Here is a 21,268-nt window from a genome sequence, read left to right on the forward strand (position 1 = left end):
CAGCCTGGTACCACGCCAGGGTGAGCCACCGAGAGGACTTGTCGTGCTGCTCACAGATTTGCTGCAGTCAGCTGAACGGGACCACGACAAATGCTGCCATGATGTGAAACTCAGACTGAGTTGTATGTAGCACACAGCTGGAATCTGGTACTGGTTTTGCTGTGCCCAGCTCAAGTGACAGACATGAGAAATCTCTGTGTCTTGGCAAGTAACTGGCATTCTTATGATTGTTTGCAACGTGCTGTTGATGATGAATAAATGAGTGCTGGTACAAACACGCTTCTGAGTTCGTGACTGGACTGCACCCTTTGCAGACGTGTTTCTGCCTGAACAGGGACACAGCAGTGACTGCAGCATCTTCCCGTTGCTCCTGTCTATCACATTCACTGGCTCAGTGTTCATGGGTCATGGGAATAGTCGGATGAGTTGCTGTGCTCGCTGGGCACAGCATGGTTCAATCTGTATATTGTACTGTTCCATAACTAGTCACCTCACAGCTTTGTCTAAGGACAACAGGGATTTCTAATAGTCTTCTACCAGTACTCTTGCCCTTTCCTTTTCTTTGCCTTTCTTTCCCTCTTGCTGCTTCCTTGTTCTAGTCACACCAAGTTCAATCTGTTTGCCCTCATCTGCACAGAAACCTCGGCAGCTGCAGATCCCAGGGTCTGTGAGTGATTGCGCTTTGCCCTCTATTCTTGGGAATAGTATGAATGGTATCCATATTCCTCTGCTCCCCTGCAGTCTAACTTGTCTGACATCAGCTACCCTTTCAAAACCACAGTCACAGAAACCACTGAGTTGTGAAAAATAGAGCTGGGAGGACATCCAGACTTCCTTAGACTATTCCTTATTCTTTGACTAATCCTTTTGAAAACAAGCTTGCATCTGTTTTCCTGTACAGGATCATAATTACCCTCAAAAATCTCCCTTACCTTGCACATAACTGCATACGGGCAATTTGGTTCATGTTCCCCTCTATCTTCATTGCTTGCTTACCAGTAAGTTTTTGGGACTCCTTACCCTCATTCTGATGATGAACCCCTGTCTGAATTGTCCTGTGGAAGTGTGGCAAGTAGTTTGGAAAAGCTGCAGTACGATGTACCCAACCCAGGGAATCTGATGTCAGAATTCCTGATACTGCTCCACAAACATGATCTCAAAACTGATTTTGAGGATTCACCTTTTTAGATGAGAATAAGGCCATAAAATAAATGAAAAAATGCTGAGGAAGGTCAAAGTAACAGACCTTCTTGTCCAGGATGCTGTTTATGGTGGTGGCACCAGGAGATGCTAATTTGATGGTACATCTGCAGTGGGCCCCTTTCTGTAATCCATTTCCCTCGTACTCCACCAGTATTAAATATCTGTGATCAGAGTGGAAAAAAATACTGTCTGTGAGGGTATTCATTTCCTCTAGAAAAAACCACTGGTATGTTCTGTAACTGCTAACTCTCTACTTTAGAGAAGGTGAGAGGTGCTCATCTGTGACAACTTCCAAATTAAGGATGAGAATGACTTCCAACTAATCATACCTGCCCCACTGGGAATGCAGCATGTGCTGGAGACAGACACATCACAGACTCTCCAGAGATAGACCTGATACTGTCGTGAAACTACTTTGGATTTTTCATTCCTATAAAGCTGTTCCATTACTCTAGTTGTCATCAACTTCTCTCTTATTTCCTTGCCAAATTTATGACCAGCAGCAGGTGTTGACCTATTTCTTTTTCACATAGTCTTCCCTTGCTGGTGTTTCACAGCCCAGTATAGAAAGAAGTCTTCCCCTTTCAGCTTCTACTTTGATGGGCTGACCAAGTCAGGCTCTTGAAGTCTTTGTATTTTTCTCTGGATAATATGTATTACATGTCCCTGGCCTTTCTTCCAGTAAAGATTTATTCCTGTCTGGAATGTTTTTCAAATTAGCCTTAATTCAGTCATGCCAGAGTTTAAGGGTTGGGTGAAAATGACAAACTCATTTCACACTGGCTGTATCAAAAAAAGACTTCATAGGAACTGTTTTTAATTACTAGCTTTGGCAAGATTTGAATTATCAAGCTGTTTGTCTCGAGTAAACAGCATCAGTCAGATTTTTAGGTCACATAAAAATGGATGAGTCAGGAATTCACAGTTAAAAAAAAGTACCAAACAACAGAAAACCCAGACAGTCTCATGAGGATTCCCTCACCTTGGGTGGAAGTCTTGTGCAAACCACTGGGGCTTTTCTGATCTGTTTTCCTTAAGCTGCAGCTGCATCCAGCTCTACACAGAAAAATAACATGACCTATTCCCTAAGACCCATCCCTTTGCAAGCCTCACTCTCTCCACTACTTCTGTACTCCACAGAGGACCAAAGCCTTTGGGGTGGGTTGAGCTTTAGATGTCATAACCAAACTACAGAAAAGAAATGGAAAATGTTTGTTTTCAATGATCAGATTTTTACCAATGCTCATTAATACTTTCAACCTAGAAATCCAGGATCTCGGTTTGCGGATAACTATGTTCTCAATGCAAGATCTTGGATGGAGAGAGCAGAAGACAGAGTGTAGATCTTGGGGATTTTTTAACCGTTTTTCTGTGGAACATTTTAGTGCTGCAAAGCCTGGAGTTACCCTGTCAGGAACAGTGGGAACTCCATGTCAGCAAGGCTGTGAGGGAATGGCTACAGATGGAGAAAGAAACCAGCATAAATCAGGAGATATTTTCTGAGTTATAAAATACCTCTTCTGAAAAAGTTTGTGCACAAAGATCAGACACTCCAGTCTTCTTAAAGTAAAGATCCTTTGTTTCCAAGAAGTGCATGTTTTGAGAAAGGTTCACAGATACACAAAGGCATGTGAAACCACAGCTGGCTTTAGCAGTGTGTAATAGCATAGCATAAAAGCAAAGAAGAAAAGGTAAATTTTTTAAACATAAAGTGTCTGTTTCGGGAAGTTGTCTGTCAACAGTTTCCTGAACTTCTATTTCCAAAGGATTAAGGATGTTCATGCATCAAAAATACTTAACACCGCATTCAAACTCACAATACTGAAAGTCTGGTTTATTTTATTTCTTTTTAAATTTTATATGGAGATGTGGGTATGGTGTGGACAATGCAGTTATGCTAATAAATCTCTTTGTCAACATTCAGCATAGAACATCTTTCTTTTCTACATCCATTCTCAACTGTGATACACCTCACAAAAAAGAGCCATGAGTTAATCTTTGACTCTTTTCTTGAACAGCAGCTGTTTATTTCATGTTATGGAAATTCACTGACATGAGTGTTTTCCAAGACCAATATAATCTGGGTATAATATTTTAAGGCACACCTACATTTCCTGATTTCATCTGCAGAAAGGCAACTAGCTGTTAACACTCTACCCACCTCCATTTCAAGCATAATTATTCCCACCCTCATTTTCTTGTGCAGCTTACACAAGCTTTAGGATATTGGGCTGGTCTTTGGTCCCTACATGTGAGAAAAGCTGGTCACTTTTCAAAAGTTACAAAAGACGTTAAGAATCTTTCAAACGTTGTAACCTCAGAGGGTTTTAATGCCTGACCTGGAGGAATTAGCTGGGAGGTGAAATTGTGGATTCTGCAGATCTACCATTTCCTGTCCATTACAAGGAGGCAGCTCAGAGTGGGCAGGAAATGCAACAGAAGCTCTCTGTCCTTAGGAGCCTAGCATCTTCACATATATATGTATATATATATTTGTGTGTGTGTGTGTGTGTACACAAACACATACACCTATGTTACAGAGAGAAAGGGGGAGAGAGATTTTGGTGTGGAAAGAGCAAAGAAAAAGCTTTACCCTTCCAAAGAATTATGAATTCAAAAGCCCCATAAAGGAGTTTGTAGCCCCATGTCTGTACTCCTTGTGCACTGAGGAGATAAAAAAACCAAAACCCAAACACATTGATACATGATCTCTGTAAATGAAGGTAGTTATCAGTTAAATGTCTATGTAAGAGACACTTTATTGCTTCTTAACAGTAATGGTGTGGCAATTCTAATTACTTCTGTAGATCTTACAACACTATTTTTGAACAGAACAATTAGTTTAATTACACATTGTTTTCAAAGTGGCTGCACACTCATCCGGCTTTAAAAGCCAGCAAAGGTAAAAGGGTCTCAGCTGTTCTCTCTGAGTGAAGGAAAGCCGCATGACATGGGGGCCAGAGGAGCCCAAATGAGCTCATCTGCTGCTCCACCCAAAAACTGGCTGTCAAGCCCAAAAGCAGCTCCCTGCTTTCCAGTTCTCCACGTAAAACATGGGTAGGGAGTGAGGGTGAGGGAAAGGAAATGCTGTGTGGGAGTGCAGCTCAGTCCAGGGGCAGAGCGTCTCTCAGTTCAGGTGATGATGGATTTGACTGCTCTTGGAAATGCAGCGGAAAAGCAGCACTTCATAGAGATGGCAGGGAAGCCCATGTGTGCAACCATGGGGAGAAAATAAATCAAAAACTTCCCTGGGAGTTTTTCAGGTAACAGATTTGCAGCTGTGAACAGGCAGGGGTTTGCTGTGCTTTTGTAAGGCAGTGGTAGCCCTACTGAAGCTGAGGAAGGGTAAGAGGTAGGGCAAAGACAGAGGTCACTCTGAGGTTTAATTTCCAAAAGGCAGAGATGACCAAAAGGGAGCTGCAGAAGGGAAAAAGATAGGTCTTTTGGGCTATGCTTCTGAAGTAAACAAGAAGGAATAAAGGAATTTAATAATTATGTCCCTCAGAATGACATTACCTCATCTGCAATGGTAAAAGCTGAGAAGGAAGCATGTGAAGGTTTGAGGTAGTAGAAAGATCTGAGAGAGAGGAATGGGATTTGTGGGTGGATGATGGCTTTAGGAGCAAAGCTGGGATGTTATGTGAGCACATGAGCTTTACCACAAGCTATCCCACAAGCTTCAGAGATCATCCAAGGAAGAGTATTTCTCACTCACTCTCTGCTGTTCACATTTTACAGTCAGTGTCCATAACTCTGCAGCTTGTGGGACTTAATTAAAGGTTTTAATTCCCATTTTTCATGGCAGTGAGTGAGGGTATGAGTTTTTGAGAACACATGGTTTATTTTGCCAGGTCTGTGTTAGATGCTTGACATGTGACAAGGTTATGCAATTGTGTAATTAAGTCCTGAGTTCTGTAATCATCTCAGACTTCAGTTTATAAATCACTTACACCCTATTGCCTCATGCTGGAGGGGAAAGGAGTTTATGCATTGACCTTCCATCCTGCTTCTGCAATTGCTCAGCCTCACTGATCTCTCTGGAAGTTGCAAGGGACTTGCTGGAAAATCCAGCTACCGTAGCCACAGGCAAAGAGGCTGGAGAGCAGGTATAAAGACCTGCACGTCCGTCCTGCATTCAGTGTGAACCAATGCTGTTCACGGGTGCCTGCCCTTTCCCACAAACCCCCATCACACTTGCATGAGTGTATCTGAACAGAAGATCTCAGGAAGAAGCAGGGTGTGTCTATCCATTCATACCAGTAGCAGCTGCAATAACGAGCTAACCAAACGCGACGTGCAGTAGCAGCAGTGCCTGCTGGCAGGTGTGCTGTCAGAGGTGAACATACAGAGAGTGCTGCAGCCACCCAGGACTCTGCTGCGAAAAGCTGTCGTTTCATTGCATGTCATTCCAAGCAAAGCAGCCTGGAGAAATAACCCAGCCTTTCCACACTGTTGTGCTTGTAGACCCTGTGAGTTGGTTTCCACCCTGTCACTGCTTCCATTGCCAACGCTCTGCTTTATAGTAGAAGCATGAAATAGTCTGCCTATCCTGTATACTTCCCTTCCCCTGCTCTGTGCCAAGGGTGCCCACATCTCTACCCATGCCCCTGATCTGACACAGGACTACTACTCCCTTTCTGCATGCCCTTTCCGAGCCAGCTTTGTCATGCTTGTATCTTTTTCTATTGAAACGGCTGGTTGTTTCTGAATAATGAGTAATGAGTGTAAGTGTGAGGAGGGATAACCTTGCTAGGGCTTTGCTTGGCTGGGGAGTCCCTACATGTGGTCCATCTGCTCAGCTAGGAAGGCATCAGCTGCTTCCTAATCAGCACGGCAAAGGGATCCCCACAACTAAGATGGGCAGGAGAAAACAGGGAAGGAGACAGGAAGATCTCAATGTGTCTGACTCCTGGGCAGCTTTGAAGGACCCAGGAGTGAGGGCAACTGTTTCACAGCTTTGGCATGAATCAGTCATTTCTGAGTCACTGCCAGTTTATTTGCTTTCTTGGTGCATTCGGTATGCAGCGGCCAGGAAATCATTCTGCAGAGGCACTGTCTTCCTCCTGTGCTCTGCAATGCATCCCTGAAACCACCATCTTTTCACCATTTTGTGACCCTGACAGCCCTCAACACGTCGTCCAGCATGCCTTGGACTCCCAGATGGAGAAAGGATCTGTGTAGATGCATTCCTATCCTCTTTCCCCTGGTGCTTCAGTTCCCATGTTCAGGGCTGAACCAGGGGAGGGGGAGAGTATCTGGATGGTGGCTCCTTGCACAAATCTGTCATGCTGGATCACTGAAGAGGCCAGAACATGATCCCAAAAGAGACCAGTAGGGGAATCCTTGTCAGATGATCCTGTCAGCCATGCTCACAGTGGAGCAGGGCTCATGGAGCCAATGATCTTCCACTGTCCTTTCCGTACCCTGCAATGAAGGAGTTGTACTCCAATCCAGACGTTTTATCTGCTGAAACTTTTCTCTTATTGATTAAGCCCCTTGCTTGTTTTGTGAGTTGCAGTAGAAGAGTAATGATGACATCTCCCTGTGGACACTGAAGAGACGTACTGAATGAGGACAAAGGCTCGCGGAACTTCAGGATCTGAAAGTGGATGGAGCGCCTGATGCCCTTGTGGGTTTCCAGCAGTAAAAACTGCTGATGTGTAGGAGCTTTGCTGCCTTCGTGAGGCACAGCATCTTGGAGTGGAGTTTTGGACTTGCCTTGCAGTCTGTTCCTTCTGTTAGCAAACCTGCTGAAAGAGAAACTTGTCACAAACCTTTAGTTATAACAAGGCTGCATCCCTACCTTCGGTGTTATTAATACATCAGTAAAGATTACTTGTAATATTTTTCACTTCTGCAATGTGCTCTATCTGGGGAATCTCAGAACATTTTGCAAACATTAATTAATAAGACTTGCAACACCACTGTTTACTAGCTAAGTGTTGGAATTTCAGCCTGCTCTAGATGTTCCATTTCCCACATCCAGAAGAACCTACGTCAGGACATGTGCAGCAGGGAGACATGGTATTAGAATGCCCACACTGCCCAAATGCTTTGTCTATACTGTGGCATCAGATTGCGTGCTTTAGAAAAACAACCTGATCCTAGAACAGAGATGGATAATGAGACTACTATGTGTGTTGTAACAACTGGCTTAAAAAACAAGTGAATGAGTTGGTGGCTAAATTCAGATGAGGATTGTGCTGCACGGAAAGGGTTTGGCTTTTTGGAATGTATAAACCTTGTTTTCCATGGGTTGTGTTGCCTAAATTTAAACTTTTTTTTCCTTCAGTTGATGTACTAGTAATAGGAATTTTAGCTGCTTTTAGAAAGAAATACAGTTTAAAAAGCTGTACTCATTCCTATCTGTTAGCCATGTTTCTTTATTGGCATGTTATTTTTTCAGACATCTCCATTCCTTGTGTTTGTGTTTGCAGACCTTCTGTTCACATGCTTATGTAGATATGATTTCTCTGACACAATTACAAAGACCAATCTCATTTCTTTTATTTTTGAGCATGTTCTTTTATTAGTGTTCACCCTCCAAACCCAATACCAAAATGTTTTCTCAATAAAGATGTCAAGACTTCCAGAATGTTCCTATTGTTTCTTGACTCTCCAACTTTAAACTCATACCTTAAAGGCAATTCCTCTTGTGGTCCTGGGTTTATTTTCTTGCCAATTACTTTTGTGCATTTCTGCATTTCTGTGCTGGATCAATGTAATGCCAGACAATCTAAAAAAAGCCAGATAACTATCTGTGGAATGATAAATAAATCTGCCACATATAATCTGAAACTAGGCTATAAAGAATAAAAAAAACATTACCATCATCTGACACAGAAGGAGAAAAACATATTGCTGCTGTTGCTGTTGAAACCATTTCTTGCTGTTCCTAATTACTTTAACTTGAGTTTATCTAGGTTTTGCTAACACCCCACACCAGAAAATTTCTATGAGTGAAAAAAAAACCCCAAACATTTCTTCTGCCCGTCAGTGTTTCCCAGCAAAATATCAGATCTTCTCCCCTTTTCCATCCCACTCAAGAGCCACTGCTTCTGAGTAGCAAGTATTGCTGAAATTGATTGCTTTTAAATGAGAAAGTCCTACTATAGGAGGAACTGGCATGTCACAGAAGGGCCACAAAGTTGAACTGTATTGAAATTCTGATTACTTTACCCTTTTTACATCATTAACAACAGTTGGGGCAGTAGCAAGAGAGTCAGTCCTCTTACCCAAGCTCAGCAATACAACATCCCACAACAGCAGTAGGGTAATAGGAGTGCTGTGATGAACTGATGTGTTCATTAGACTACAATCAATGGATAAAACTTCATAATAGAGTAGACCTCACAGGAGCCAAATACCAGTGCTTTAATTGCAGCAGGTGCTCAGTGCCAGGATATGTATTAAAAGGAAATATCAAATGTTTCAGTGGAATAATAAATCCCTAGAATCAAGTAGACTACAAGAACAAAGCACAAGTTGCAAAAAGGGAAAAGAAAGGAAAGGGAGCACTTAAGTACTATGCACATTTCCAGCTTTGCAAACTGGAGCTGTACTTCTGAAAGCTGAGAATGTTCCCTGTTTTCTGGCCTCTTTTGCAGTAATATTGGAGTAGATGCCATCTGAAGCACAGCACTTTTGTGAGGCCAGGGCAGCTCTCTTAATGTCTGTCATGGGCAGAGAAGTCACAGCTCACAGGCACTTCATCTCTGCTGGGCTGAGTGAGGAGAGAGAGTGCAAGGGATTGGCTGGGAAGGAGTGGGAAGGGATGGGAAGGAGCCCAGTCCCACTGGCACTCTCCTGCCACTTAGCACAACCACACTGCTCATTTGCAGGCACTGCCATTTTGGGAGCAGGACATGGAAACGAGCTGTCAAGCTTCCTCTCCTGCAGGGATTTCAGTTGTCTCTGCAGCAGTTCTCCTTCACGAGCTGTTGTTGGCAGAGACAGAATCAGGCTGGGATTTTAGTGAGCTGCACCTTCTTCCTGCCTCTACAGCTGGGCTTCTGCCCTCACTTCCAGGAGCCACTTTGCATCACAGCTCTCCTTGCATCAGGTGTACACACAGCAGGACCCTCACCTCAGCAGGCTGCAGCTGTAACACAGACTCCAGGCAAATCCAGCGGGAAAACATACACCTTTTGCTCACTTGGGGCAGGTGAAGAGTGTGGCTTCTGGAGGTGTTAAGCCCCAAACCCCCACGAGTGTGGTGGAACAATATAAATCAAGTGGGAAAAGAGGGCATTGTGTGGGTGCTACAGCATCAAGCTATGAAAAAAAGAGCAATTAGTACCATCAGGTCAGGAATTTGTGGGTTTGTGGCCTACTAGACATGCTAAATATGATGTGAGAAGGGATCATTCTAGCATTTGGGACAAATTCTGTTCTCAATTATTCAGTTTTGCTTCTGCTGAGGTTCTGGGGTGCCCAAATGATGGTGTAGTTGGAAAAAAATGAACAAACCTAGTCCTGATTTTAATCAGTCCACACACCACTTACTTCAACAGGGGTTATGTAGTTTATATGAGAATTGATTATTTCCTATTGCACACAGTCAAGTTCCCAAAGAAACATACAGTAAAAACATGCTTAGAAAAGTTAAAGGGAATGGGCTAACAGCAAGTGTCCTCAGCAGTGTCCACTGCCAACAAACACGTGGCTGAGTACAGTGCCCTAAGAATAAATGCAAGAGAGGATTATATAAGTAAGAGCAAACCTGTTTAAAAGACTTTGATAAATATGCATATCTGATAGGGTATCTATATACATGTTATTTTGGGCTTGTTTTTACATACGTGTGGGTAACTAACATGCTTATAGAGAGGGAGATTTGAGTATATAGTTATATTTCAGCAATATTGCAGTGTATATGTGTGAGTTCCAGTGTATTTGAATACATCCAAATATAAACACACACACATGTGGGACACTCTGATACTTAAAGAAGGTGCCTGTTCCTGTGGTCATGATAATCTCTGTGGTGGAACTGCATAGTAAGAATATTTTTGTAAGCTTTAAGATTTAAGTTTTCCATATTTCAGACTTCAGAGATCAGTTCAATTTACCATAAGCCGGCAATTTACCATAATAAAAGTGGACATGAGCTGCTTATGACTGATCTCTACCTCCTCATGTTGTGTGTCTCCATGTCAAACTCCTGTACCTCTTGGATCTGCCATCCACTTCCCTGTGGGCACCCATGCCCTGCCCAGGGCCGTGTGCTCAGCTCTCTTAGCAGGGGACTGCAGTGGAAGCACATCTGCTGTCTCCATGGGTAAAACAGGCATCCTGAACATAGCTGAGATTATAAGCTTCCCAATAAAGCACCTTAAGGGTCTGACTCACCTGGATTTGTAGCTTTTACTAGTCCTACTAGATCTCTTTTCATCTTTGGCTTTATATGACTAAAGAAGTAGAGAACTGAAGTTTTTTACTGCTGTGGGAAGAAAAAAGGAGAACAAAGGTGATGATCCAGGCAGAGCGGACTTGTGCTTTTCTCTGCCACAGGCTCTGCTTTTCATCTTTGGAGAGTCACTTACGCCAGTATTTTCAATATGTGGCTACTGGTTCCTGCTGCTGAATATAGGACAACTCATTTCTTTTCTCAGGCTTCAACACCTGTCTTTGTCAGCCTAGTCTGAAGTCCTTAACACGTGGTGCTGCTTATAAAGTTAAGAAGGCTTTGCACACACCATCAAAGACGAGACAGTTTCAGTAAGAGATGCTCTTCATGCACAGAGTAACTGCGATCAGCAGTGACTGTATCACTTTATATGCACTGTGCATAAGCTGAATATTATCCACTGCAAATTCTGTTTTAGTGAGACTGCTGTGGGCAATTGTTCCTTTGTGCAAAGTGTCCTGGGAGAGCACAGCTATAGCTCACTATTGTCTCTTTCTTCCATTGTAGTTGGAGTTCATTTTGTACTTTCTTGAGCTGATAGCTCTGCACCACTATTGGTCCAATACAAATAGGGCAGAGAGGAAAAAGGACTTGGGATCAGCTCTACTTTCTGTAGCATCCTACTCCATTTTATCAGTTCATTGTTAACAATAGCTGAAGGCAAGGCCTAATGATATGCTGTTGTTAAGAAGAATGAGTCTAAATGTGTGAGGGAGAATATCATAAAACAGAAACAAAAATAGGGGCAATAATATGAATGTTTTATCTGCTATGAATCTGTTGAAAGATAATGGATTGTTATTGAACAGCCTAATGAGAATGAATAAAATATGTATGTCATATAAATAAAGGGACTAACTGCAATGGGCTGAGGGTCTGAAATGGAGCAGGAAGTAGCTTCTGTTTGACTTTACAGGAAAATGCTGATACATGAGTTGCTTTCTGCATGGCTGACAAGAATTCTTTTCAGAAGCCCAGCATTACCAGCCAAGCCTCTGCTGGCAGCTGGACATGGGTCAAAGGTAACAAGGATTTGCAGGACTGTGGCTTGGGGGCTTTTTGTGAGCTATTTAACATTCAGAAATAGGAACGAACAGAAGGGGAAACCCTGGATACCAACAGCTAAAATAAGAAAATCTTGATTTTATTTTTCTTTTTCTTCTTGTTTTTAATTTTTTTTTTTTAGGACATAAGTGGTAACATTTTCATTTAGAACACCACAAAACAAATTATATTTTACCAGCAGGACAGTGCTTTTAGTACTCTCAAGGTGGATGGTAATAGGAGAAGGAGCCCTAGAGACAAAAGAAAAGCTTCCTACAGGAAATTAAACCCAGGCTTTGCAAATAAGAACAATAGCCTACAATCCAGGTAAAACTACAGACACAAATGAATGAATACAAAATGAACATTAGCAGAGCCTGAAGCAGTGACACCTCAAAATACAAAAGAGAGGAGAGTGGCTTCACAGCACCTACTGAAATGAATTTATAACAATATGCATACTAATGAACCTGAAACGCCACTTAGTTTTTGCATCCATTATTCATTGTTCAGCTTTATAGGAAAGGCAGCTGTACAATGGAACGATTACAGGGAGCATCGCTGGGAGTGGGATGATAACAGGGAGGAAATAGGAACAGCATCTGTTCCTTCACCCCAATCCCCTTGCGTGAAAATTACCATAGCATTGGAAAAGGAAAAGGTTGCAAGGAGAGAAACCAGATGAGAGGCTCAAGATGTTTCAGAGGCTTTTTTTTATTCCCCCCTCTGCAATCTATGGGATCACTGTCCCTGAAGGAGCAGGAGGGGCCAGAGATTAAAAGAAACTCTGTACAAGAACCTGTGCTCTCCTTCAGTTGTCTGAACATGTTTTTAGGGGTTGATATATTCTTCTGAAAGCAGAAACTGTTGATGATTAAAGGGCCTTATATAGGAGAAACAATATAGATAACAAGTGGAGCCAGTTCCAACAGCGAAAGCTGTGAAAGCTCCTGGGCACAGGGAAGCTGAAGGAAAGGTTTTAGAGAGAGACAGAGGCAGCAGTGGTAGTCCAGGTATCCCAAGTTCTTCTGTGGTCTCTGTCCCTTTATGTCTGTGCAGGCAAACTTTCCTGAATCAGATTTCTCAGCCACCTGCAGCACTGTGTGACATGGTGAATCGGACCTGCTCCTGCCAGTGAGTCCAGACCATCAGCCAAGACAGACCTAGAGTGAATTCTTTCCAGTGAACTGGTTTTTTTTCAGCCCAAGGCTAATTTGAAGAAGAATTATTTATACATATTTATAAATAATAATAAAGTAAATATATAAAATATAAATTTTGTATTTCTCTCTCTGTATATATATATATACACAGATATATTTCAAAGTTCCTAATGTTTCTTCTAAACTGGGTACGCTTCACATTTTATTTTCTGAGTATGCAGGGCCACAATAAAAGCACAGGGACTTATGCAGACCTGCTGGGATAACAGATACCTTTTCTGCACTCCACTGGCTTTATTTGCACCCCTTTGAGCAGACTGCAGCTGGCACAGGACTAGGTTTTATATGCTGAGAGCTTATTTTGCATAAATACACTGGAACGTAATGTCTGAGGTTGGAAGCGTTCTCTGGAGGTCATTTGCTCCACCCTTCCACAAGAGATGGGGCACAGGCTGCTTCAGCTGTGAGCACCACAAGGTTTCAGCAACTGTGTTCATATTTCCATATAAATATGCAGAATACACTGCACATTTATGACTTTTTGATGTAGAATCTGTGGCTAAATTACAAAATGTATCAGGGCATACATGATTTTTACCTATCAAACTACAGAGAAAGGGTATAGGACAAACAGATTCATTGAAATCATAGGAGCTTTTGCTGACTTTCGCATTTAGTGTATCTTAAAACCTGGGAAAGCATTCTTTTGAGTGCTACACCTTCCACAGTCACACTCAGAGGGTTCATGGAAACTATAGCATCTACTATGGTAGAGGCATCACAGTTAATAACCTACCAGAGGTGAAAGTCTTAAGCAATCAGGTGTTATATTCCTGGGAGTTCAAAGCTGTGCTGAAATGTCTGTAAAGCTGTAAATTTTCATGAGATGGGAAAAATTTTTCATACACCTGGGTTATACTAGAATGGCTTGTGTACGTTTCTCCAGGAGTACTGCTCCTACAGCTGGGTTTGATATTGTAAGTTTCACTGAAAAGAAATTAAGGTAACTGGTTTTTACAATTTCACATTTTAGAAAGCCAGTACATTGGGGTGAAGGATTTTTTTTGCTTTCTTGGTTGGTTTGTTTTTCATTTTTTCCCAAACCCAACAGGCTTTCCAGTTTTTGTTGGAGAAAAAGCCATAATATTTTGTTTGCACTACAAAAGGATTAAAAAACCCCAAAATAAAACATTGTTGTGAAAATTATCATGTCCAACAGCTATATATCATCACTACCTTCTGTGAGAAGATTTTGAGCTGTTGTACTGCTGGGTTTTTTCCACTGTGCTAAGTCATTGTCATGCAGAGACATTCATAAAACTACAGCTTCAGTCACATTTAATGAGTGAATTCCTGTTTTGTCTGATTTTCCCCAGTAACAGGAAAAAACAAAGCAGGTGCATAATTCATGTTAAAAATGTGTTTTCTTTATTTGAAGATATAGTCTGCTGTCTCTCTGTGTGATAATATGCTTGTTCTGATGATGTCTGCGTATTTATTTTAAATAAAAGACTAACTTTAAAGACTACTGACATCACAAATACAGTACACTAGGAAGGCAGCAGAAGGTTTGTCCTCAGGGATTTTGTCTCTATTTTGTAAATAAAAAGCCTCAATGAAACCTGGATTCATAGCATGCAGATGTGTTGTTCATTATCTCTTTATGTATATAATGAATAAATCATAAAGTCCAAATAAAAGTGTATATTCATATATACATGCAAATAGGGTTGCAGTAAATCAGTATTATCTGCCCTGCCTTGTGGTATCTTTTTACTATTGTTAAATATGTAGGAGCTAAGGAATTATACACTTTCCTTCCCATCCCATCACAACATTATGTTAGGATTTCCTGACACCTGCAACTTTGAGAGTTTACATTCATGTTGAGGGAAAAAAAAAGAGAAAACTCAGCTGCTTCATTGATGGAATCAAATCAGACCTAGATAGATGAGGTGGTAAAACATTTTTCAAAAATCCCATCAGTTTGAATTATAGCTATACTCAGAAAATGCCTGGGGTTGCACTGCACCAGCGAGCTCTGCTGTCTCTCGGTGACCACAGCTCCTCTCGAGGGAGAGGCAGCCTGCATTCAGGATCTGCAGCGTGAGCCCCAGCTCTGCCACAGCCTGACCTCTAATCTGCCTCCCCTGCTGCCACGGTGGTGGTATTAGCTTGTTTATCTTGAATTTCAAGCGTGCTTGTGTGATCAGTTCCTAAATTGTGAGGCTTGTGTTTTCAGTGGATCCCTTAGATCCAAGGGAGATAACAAACAGTAACACCAGCCGGGTGCAAACCTGCTGTGGGTGTAACCTATTGCCAGCCCCAGGATGCAGGGCTTGGCCTTCTGCCTCGGGTGGGGTGGCCGGAAGAAGACTGAGCTTGAGACTTCGATACAAACTCTCTGCTTTGCCAAATGTATACATTTCCAGAAAGCTTTGGGGAAATTCTGTTTCTAGTCAAGTCAGTGATAAAACTCCCTGGGATTCTGTGGGTTACAGATCCCTATTTCAGCTTGCAGGATAGCAGTGATGAATAAAATTGTTTGTTAGTTTGCCATGGGGTTTCATTTGAAAACCAGAGAGGGTGAATGCAGCAGTATGGAATGCTACAGTGTCATTTTTCTATAGCCAGTTTTTCTCTTTCTCTGCATTTTGATATAACTAATGTCACACGCAGCAAGTCGCACTGAGCTTGTTTCACTACCCCAATAGTGCCACCTCAAGACCTCACCTGATTAGTCTGTCGTCTGTCTGTATATTGTCTTTGTGGGACACTGCCACTTGTCTAGCCATGTATGAAGCTGGAAACAAAAAGTCCCTACTAATGTTGCTGTTCATGCCTGTAAATCATGTTGGTTGTAAATAAAAGTAGGCTGCTAGCCGTAACAGCTACTTCCTACAGGAGATAATTGATTACTGTGTGTGATGCTTATAAAATGACCAGGATTCCTTTTAGAAAGTAACTCCATCATGCACTGTGATGGATAGCAAAACAGACTGCTGCTAAAATGAAATTCACATTATGCAGCAGGCCGTGGTGTGCCTGAGAACAACCTTAAGACGGTCATCCTGATCTGATTTTTCAAGTTCATGTTGTTATTTTGGCTTTCTTGAAGCAGAAATCCAAATAGTGTGATTAATGTTGGTTTAGGAACCTTGCTGAGCACAAATTTGTAAGAAAATGTTCTGCACAAGTTGTAGTTTTGGGTAAAATATCACACACTGCCCATGATTTAATTCCTCCTCCATATTCATGTGCAGAACTCAAATGATGATGTCTGTTCATCTGCTTCAATAACTACATCTTCAGCTCTTGCTTGTTTCCAGCGTTGTGAATACACAGATGAAAAAAGACACGCTGTTCCATTTACAACCAGCAATTCCTTTGCTTCTGTCTAAAACAGTTTGCAGGAAACATTTTCGTGTTTCATGACTGAGCCTGGAGCAAGAGTAAAGAGCAAGTGGTGGTGAGGAATGGCAGGCTTTTTTTGACTTTCTGGTGGTCTCCACTCAGTGCAGTCACACAGGCTGTTTCTTACCTACAGTAGAGACCCCATCTCAGTCTCCAAGACGTTTGGGCAATCCTGCTGTGAATTACAGATTAGTGATGCAAAGGAAACAGTTTCAAATATGATCTGACATAAAGTCCTCAGTAAATGCAAAACTTCCCTTCCTCCACCTTAGCTTCTTTACACATAAAAATCTTTCTGACTGAATTACCTATTTCCGATCACGTCCTCAAAATATTCCACCCTCACCTTATCTTGAGTACTGCATCCCACTTGCCTTCTACCTTATCTTCCCACCCAATCTACCAACTTCCTTAAGCCCTCCCAAGCCCCACTCCTGTGACACAAGCTGCTGTGACACAACACACCATTTTGCACACCTGTATTCCTCCCCAGCTAACACCCAGACCCCCCACAGCTGCCTTTCTCCCCAGGCTCCTCTTCTCTCCCTCCTCAGCACCCAGTCCTGCTCTTTGATTCCAGTTTGTTCTGTGCTGGTTATACCACACTGAGCAGGGTAATGCTTCAGGGTGCTTCATTAAGCAGTACAACAACAGCTGTCGTGTGCTTGCTCTCTCATCCTCTCTGCATAGGAAGATGTGTGCACAGCACAGTGTTTGCTTTTGAGATTCTTTAACTCTGTGTATGCACTGATGTGTATATATTTGTGTATACACATGTGCTTGTGTGTGTGCATACTTCTGTATGTAAATGTACTTTATATGTATGTATACATATATATAAACACACACTTCGCCTTGAATTTATCTGAAAGGAAAAAAACAGCACAGAAATGTGCCTTGCCTGTAACCACAGCAGGGAATGAGGGCTGGGAATGTCATCATTTTCCAGGGAGGTTTCTTGTTACCATTTGGGGCTAACTCCTGAGACCTCTATCTCCCACAAGAGTGGGTTTTCTCTTGGTTATGGCAAGTTCCACTGGGCTGGAGGAACGGACCATAGATCGCTGCTTTGTCCCAGAACTTTAGTGATAACATAAATCTTTCAGAGACTTACATCCTTTCCCTGAAATCTGAAAAATGAAAGGCATATGAGAACCTGAGTCCATTTAAGATGGGGTGTGGAACTACTCAGCATACAGAGGACTGAATCCAAAAAGGGTAGATATGCTGTTCTGTGCATTTGACATCAGTTCTTTGAATGACTGATATTTCCACTTAGATATTTTCAGGACTGTGTAAGGGATGAAAGAGCACAAACCTGCTGATTTGGAAGGCTTTGGAGAACAGCTGCTTGGCAAAAGCAGGAGTATTTCTTCCATGCAGTTCACCAATTCCACTCATTAGAGTGGAATAATTTAAGGCATCCCAGCTTTTACTCTTACCTTTTCCTCTGACAATTTATTGTGCTCCACTCAAAGCCATCTCCTTAGCTTTTTGCAACATGGATCAATACAATCCAACATCTCAGATGGTGTCTTGTGTACTCCAGGGCACCAAGAATAAAAAAATCATGCTGGGTCCATGCATTTGCTGCTAGCTGTGTGCAGGCAGGAGTGGGTGTCTCTGCACTGGTACATGGCCTTCCTCTGATATAAGGATTGGCATTTGCAATCAGCCCACATGTGTTTTTGCAAAGGCCAAAACCAAGGATCAGGGAATGAATCCACCCACCTTTTCCCTGGAGGCTCTCTGCATGCCCAAACAGCAAGGGCAGGGGCTGCAGGACCAGGGTCTTTGCTTTTCTTCTATCACATGGCAAGGTTGCATGGGCTCCTTGGCACCCCTATGCCCCTGACACCTGGTGCCCAGAGTGGTGTGTGGACATGGAAAAATAGAAGTGGTGGAAGTCACAAGGTGAAGTTTGGGGCAAGATTTCAGTGTGTGATTGAGGAGCTGGATGGGAGAAAGGCTTTTACACAGTTACAGCCCCAGGTATAAGCTTCTGTTTCCTATTAACTATGCTTCTGGTGGTCATATACAAAATGCCTCATTGTATAGGATATTAAACACAGTTTTATCATCAAGAATAAAATTGGTTCATTTTAGTGAGGTTGAGTTAAAACTGTTGACTGTTCTCCCTTCCATACCCTTTACTGCAGACTAGATAATGATGTGCTCTTATCCCTTAAAAATATCATAAGCTTGGACAGGACATATGAAATTTTCCAAAGTAGAAATAGGAAAGAGAGGAAAAAAAGGATTATCTCAAAAGTACATTTTTGCACACAGGTCTCCAGTTATACAGTGTGGGATAAAGCTAATCCTTCACTTCACTTCTGTTCACTTGGCTTTATTTCTTGGGGGTATATTCTTCCATCAGATCTACAGGTGTATCTTTGTTAAATTAGACAAATAAAGGATGTTCTCAAGATGCAAAGTTCATTGCTGCATGATCCTAGACTCCAAGTAATACTTTCCCCTAGGTGCTTTACCATTGCTGCTCTGGGGTAAATGGATGTCAGAGAGGGTCTACAGTTGCACACAACCAGGATATTTTTAGTTCAACACCAGCTGAAATTTTGGCTGTTTCAAGTACAAAATGCCTGAGGTGAAATAATTGCCGTGCAGCAGTGTCCTCAGATGTGGTGCCAAGAGCCACATCAATGGCTATGCTGGACTGAGCTGTGTTGCTGCAACCTCCTTGAAGTCACAGCCCAGCCATGCCACCCACCATGGCTGGCTCCTCACAGGGGGCATCCTTCCCCACATGGCAGCCCTGATCCCCAGCAGCTGCTCCCTGGCCACCCCAGGAAGGCACTGGCTTGGTGAGCTGCATTTCTTCATGTTCCTTCCAGCAATGCCTTCTTGAAGGCACAGTCCAGTGCTGCCTCATGACACCTGCATGTGAAGGAGCTGGGTTTGGACTCTGACAACATTAGTGGAGGCCCATGAGCTCCCTCTGGCCCTTTTTGCAGTTTCCAGGTGAACACAATTTTATCAAAGAAACTATTTTGGGAGGGAGCTTTTCCTTGTAAATGCAATTCAGTTTAGAGGCTCTAAACCAAACCAGCCCAGGCTGCCCTTTAGCCCTGCCCATCTGGGGAGGAGGAGGAAGCAGTCTGCCCTCACACAGGTTACAAACAAAAATTGTGGGCACCTGAATTGGTTATGGCTGGGGCCAGGTGTTTGGAGCTAGACTGGATTTGGGTTTCCTTGTAGATTTCGTGGAGACACAAAGCTAGTTTTGAAGAGAATTGAGCTCAGCATTTCTAAAGCTGCAGTCATTTAAACCAAGCATTATGTACCAGCACACCTGAGCATCTCTGTGCCTTTGTAAATTAATTTACAATGAAATGCATTTTAAAAAAAAAGTTTTGTAGGTGAACAAATCGCTTTTCATTGATAAAATCCAGAGGCCCCACATCTTGAATAACTTTGAATCAAGACATATGCATGCCTTTGATAGCGACTTGGTATAAAAGGCATGCAAAGCTAGTAAAACATGACGTGACTTAGGAATTGTTGCTACAACTGGGAGCACTTACTGGGGAAAATTGCAAGTTTTGTTCCAGAGAAACAGCAGACTGTGACTGCCTCCAGGCACCTGGTGGAGATGGGCCCTCCTTATTGCAGGACGTGTGGGCTAGGAACTTTCCAAAACTCATGACAGGCTGTGCCTCAACCCCTGAGTGGGGGCAACATGCAGGAACCTCCAGAGGCATCCCTGCTTCCTGAGCCCCTTCCACAGGCTTCCAAGTGGCAGGGGGTGGATTGCCACAGGGGTCACACACAGCATTACACACATGAGTTTAGTTAGCAGCAGGCTATGCTCCCCATCCTCCCTGTACAGCTGTTTGATGGGACTGCCAGCCCAACTCAGGCAGATGCAGAACTATAGCAATTAACAGCATTCATTTCCTCTTCAAGGAGGGGACTCTCCTGGAATCAGCGTATTGTTTTCGGTCAAGTAGAAGCTCATCCAGAGTCTGGTTGCAAGGAAAGAAATTACAGCCAGAGTTGCTTTGGCCAGACCAGTGCAGTGCCTCCGTGCTCCTGCCTTACATCTTGGGTCCCATACATTCTCCAACTCTGTGCTTGTTCACACAGCAGGGGAGCCTCCAAGCACATGGGCTGGGGTTCTTTGGCATGAAGAAAAACCAGAAGACACATGCCAGTTGCTAAGGGAAGCTCAGCCTGCTCCAGAGTCACCACTGCTGCAGAGAGGACATTCACTTCTGGACATCTTTTCTGCTGCTTTGGAGTCTTCCTGCTGTCCCATGCTGGCCAGTGGGGCTAAGCACTGGAGGCACCACCCCTGTGGCCAGCTCTCAGGTTCTTAGTTATTCACTGTTTCTGAGGAAAATGATGCACAGAGTAATATGTGCCAGAAGGACAGCATGGCAGAGCTGGGAACAGAGCCCTGACTATCCTTGCCCAGGACAAGATATCATTCAGTAGCCTTCCCCAGTATCTGTTCAAGACATAAACCTCCATGGACACTGTGCTTACAAGGGACAAGCCCCATCAGGTGGACCACAAAGGCAGTCCTCCATGTGTGCCAGTCCCAGCCTGCTCTTGTCACTTCACCCAGCAAAGGCCAAGAAACACTGGGACACTGACTGACACTAAGTCCCCTTCTGACAGGGAAAACTAAAGGAAAGAGAAAGAAAAAAAGTAGTTGTCTGAACTTTATCATGAATTCTTCAACCTGTTGTCCTAAAGGCATGAATTCTTCAGCTTGATGTCCTACAGAAAAGTTTTGGACAGATGAGTAAAAGCTTAAAAACATTGGTAGAGTGATGGCCTTTGTCTGCTTGCTTTTACAAAAGAAGTTTGTGGAAAAAAAATCTATACTTTTTTGTCCCCAAAGGCACTATCTTTCATTATAGCAATGTGTCAGGTTTGCAGATTTCAGCAGTGGAACAGCTACTCTGCAGTTAATTATCTGTGTTCCTACTAATAGGCATAAAAGTCAAACAAAGGGAACAACAAGCAAGCTTTTGTACACTTTTCAATAATTGTCCGTGACTCTAAA

At 42.8% G+C, this 21,268-nt stretch overlaps 2 long non-coding RNA genes across 2 annotated transcripts; both read right to left on the minus strand.

Moving 5' to 3' along the window:
• Nucleotides 1–6,701: 6,701 nt before the first annotated feature.
• On the minus strand, nt 6,702–10,697 carry LOC146439560 (uncharacterized). Its single transcript, XR_014851274.1, has 4 exons — nt 10,555–10,697; nt 9,290–9,477; nt 7,840–7,939; nt 6,702–6,950 (listed from the first exon to the last, which is right to left on the minus strand). It is a non-coding gene; the product is annotated as an uncharacterized LOC146439560 (long non-coding RNA).
• Nucleotides 10,698–16,053: 5,356 nt separating this feature from the next.
• LOC146439561 (uncharacterized) lies at nt 16,054–16,614 on the minus strand. The gene is made up of 3 exons (XR_014851275.1): nt 16,542–16,614; nt 16,361–16,408; nt 16,054–16,260 (listed from the first exon to the last, which is right to left on the minus strand). It is a non-coding gene; the product is annotated as an uncharacterized LOC146439561 (long non-coding RNA).
• Between the last annotated feature and the right edge of the window lie 4,654 nt (nt 16,615–21,268).

This window comes from Lichenostomus cassidix, chromosome 3 (assembly GCF_008360975.1).
Source record: "Lichenostomus cassidix isolate B80296 chromosome 3, HeHo_3.0, whole genome shotgun sequence".
Taxonomy (NCBI): domain Eukaryota; kingdom Metazoa; phylum Chordata; class Aves; order Passeriformes; family Meliphagidae; genus Lichenostomus; species Lichenostomus cassidix.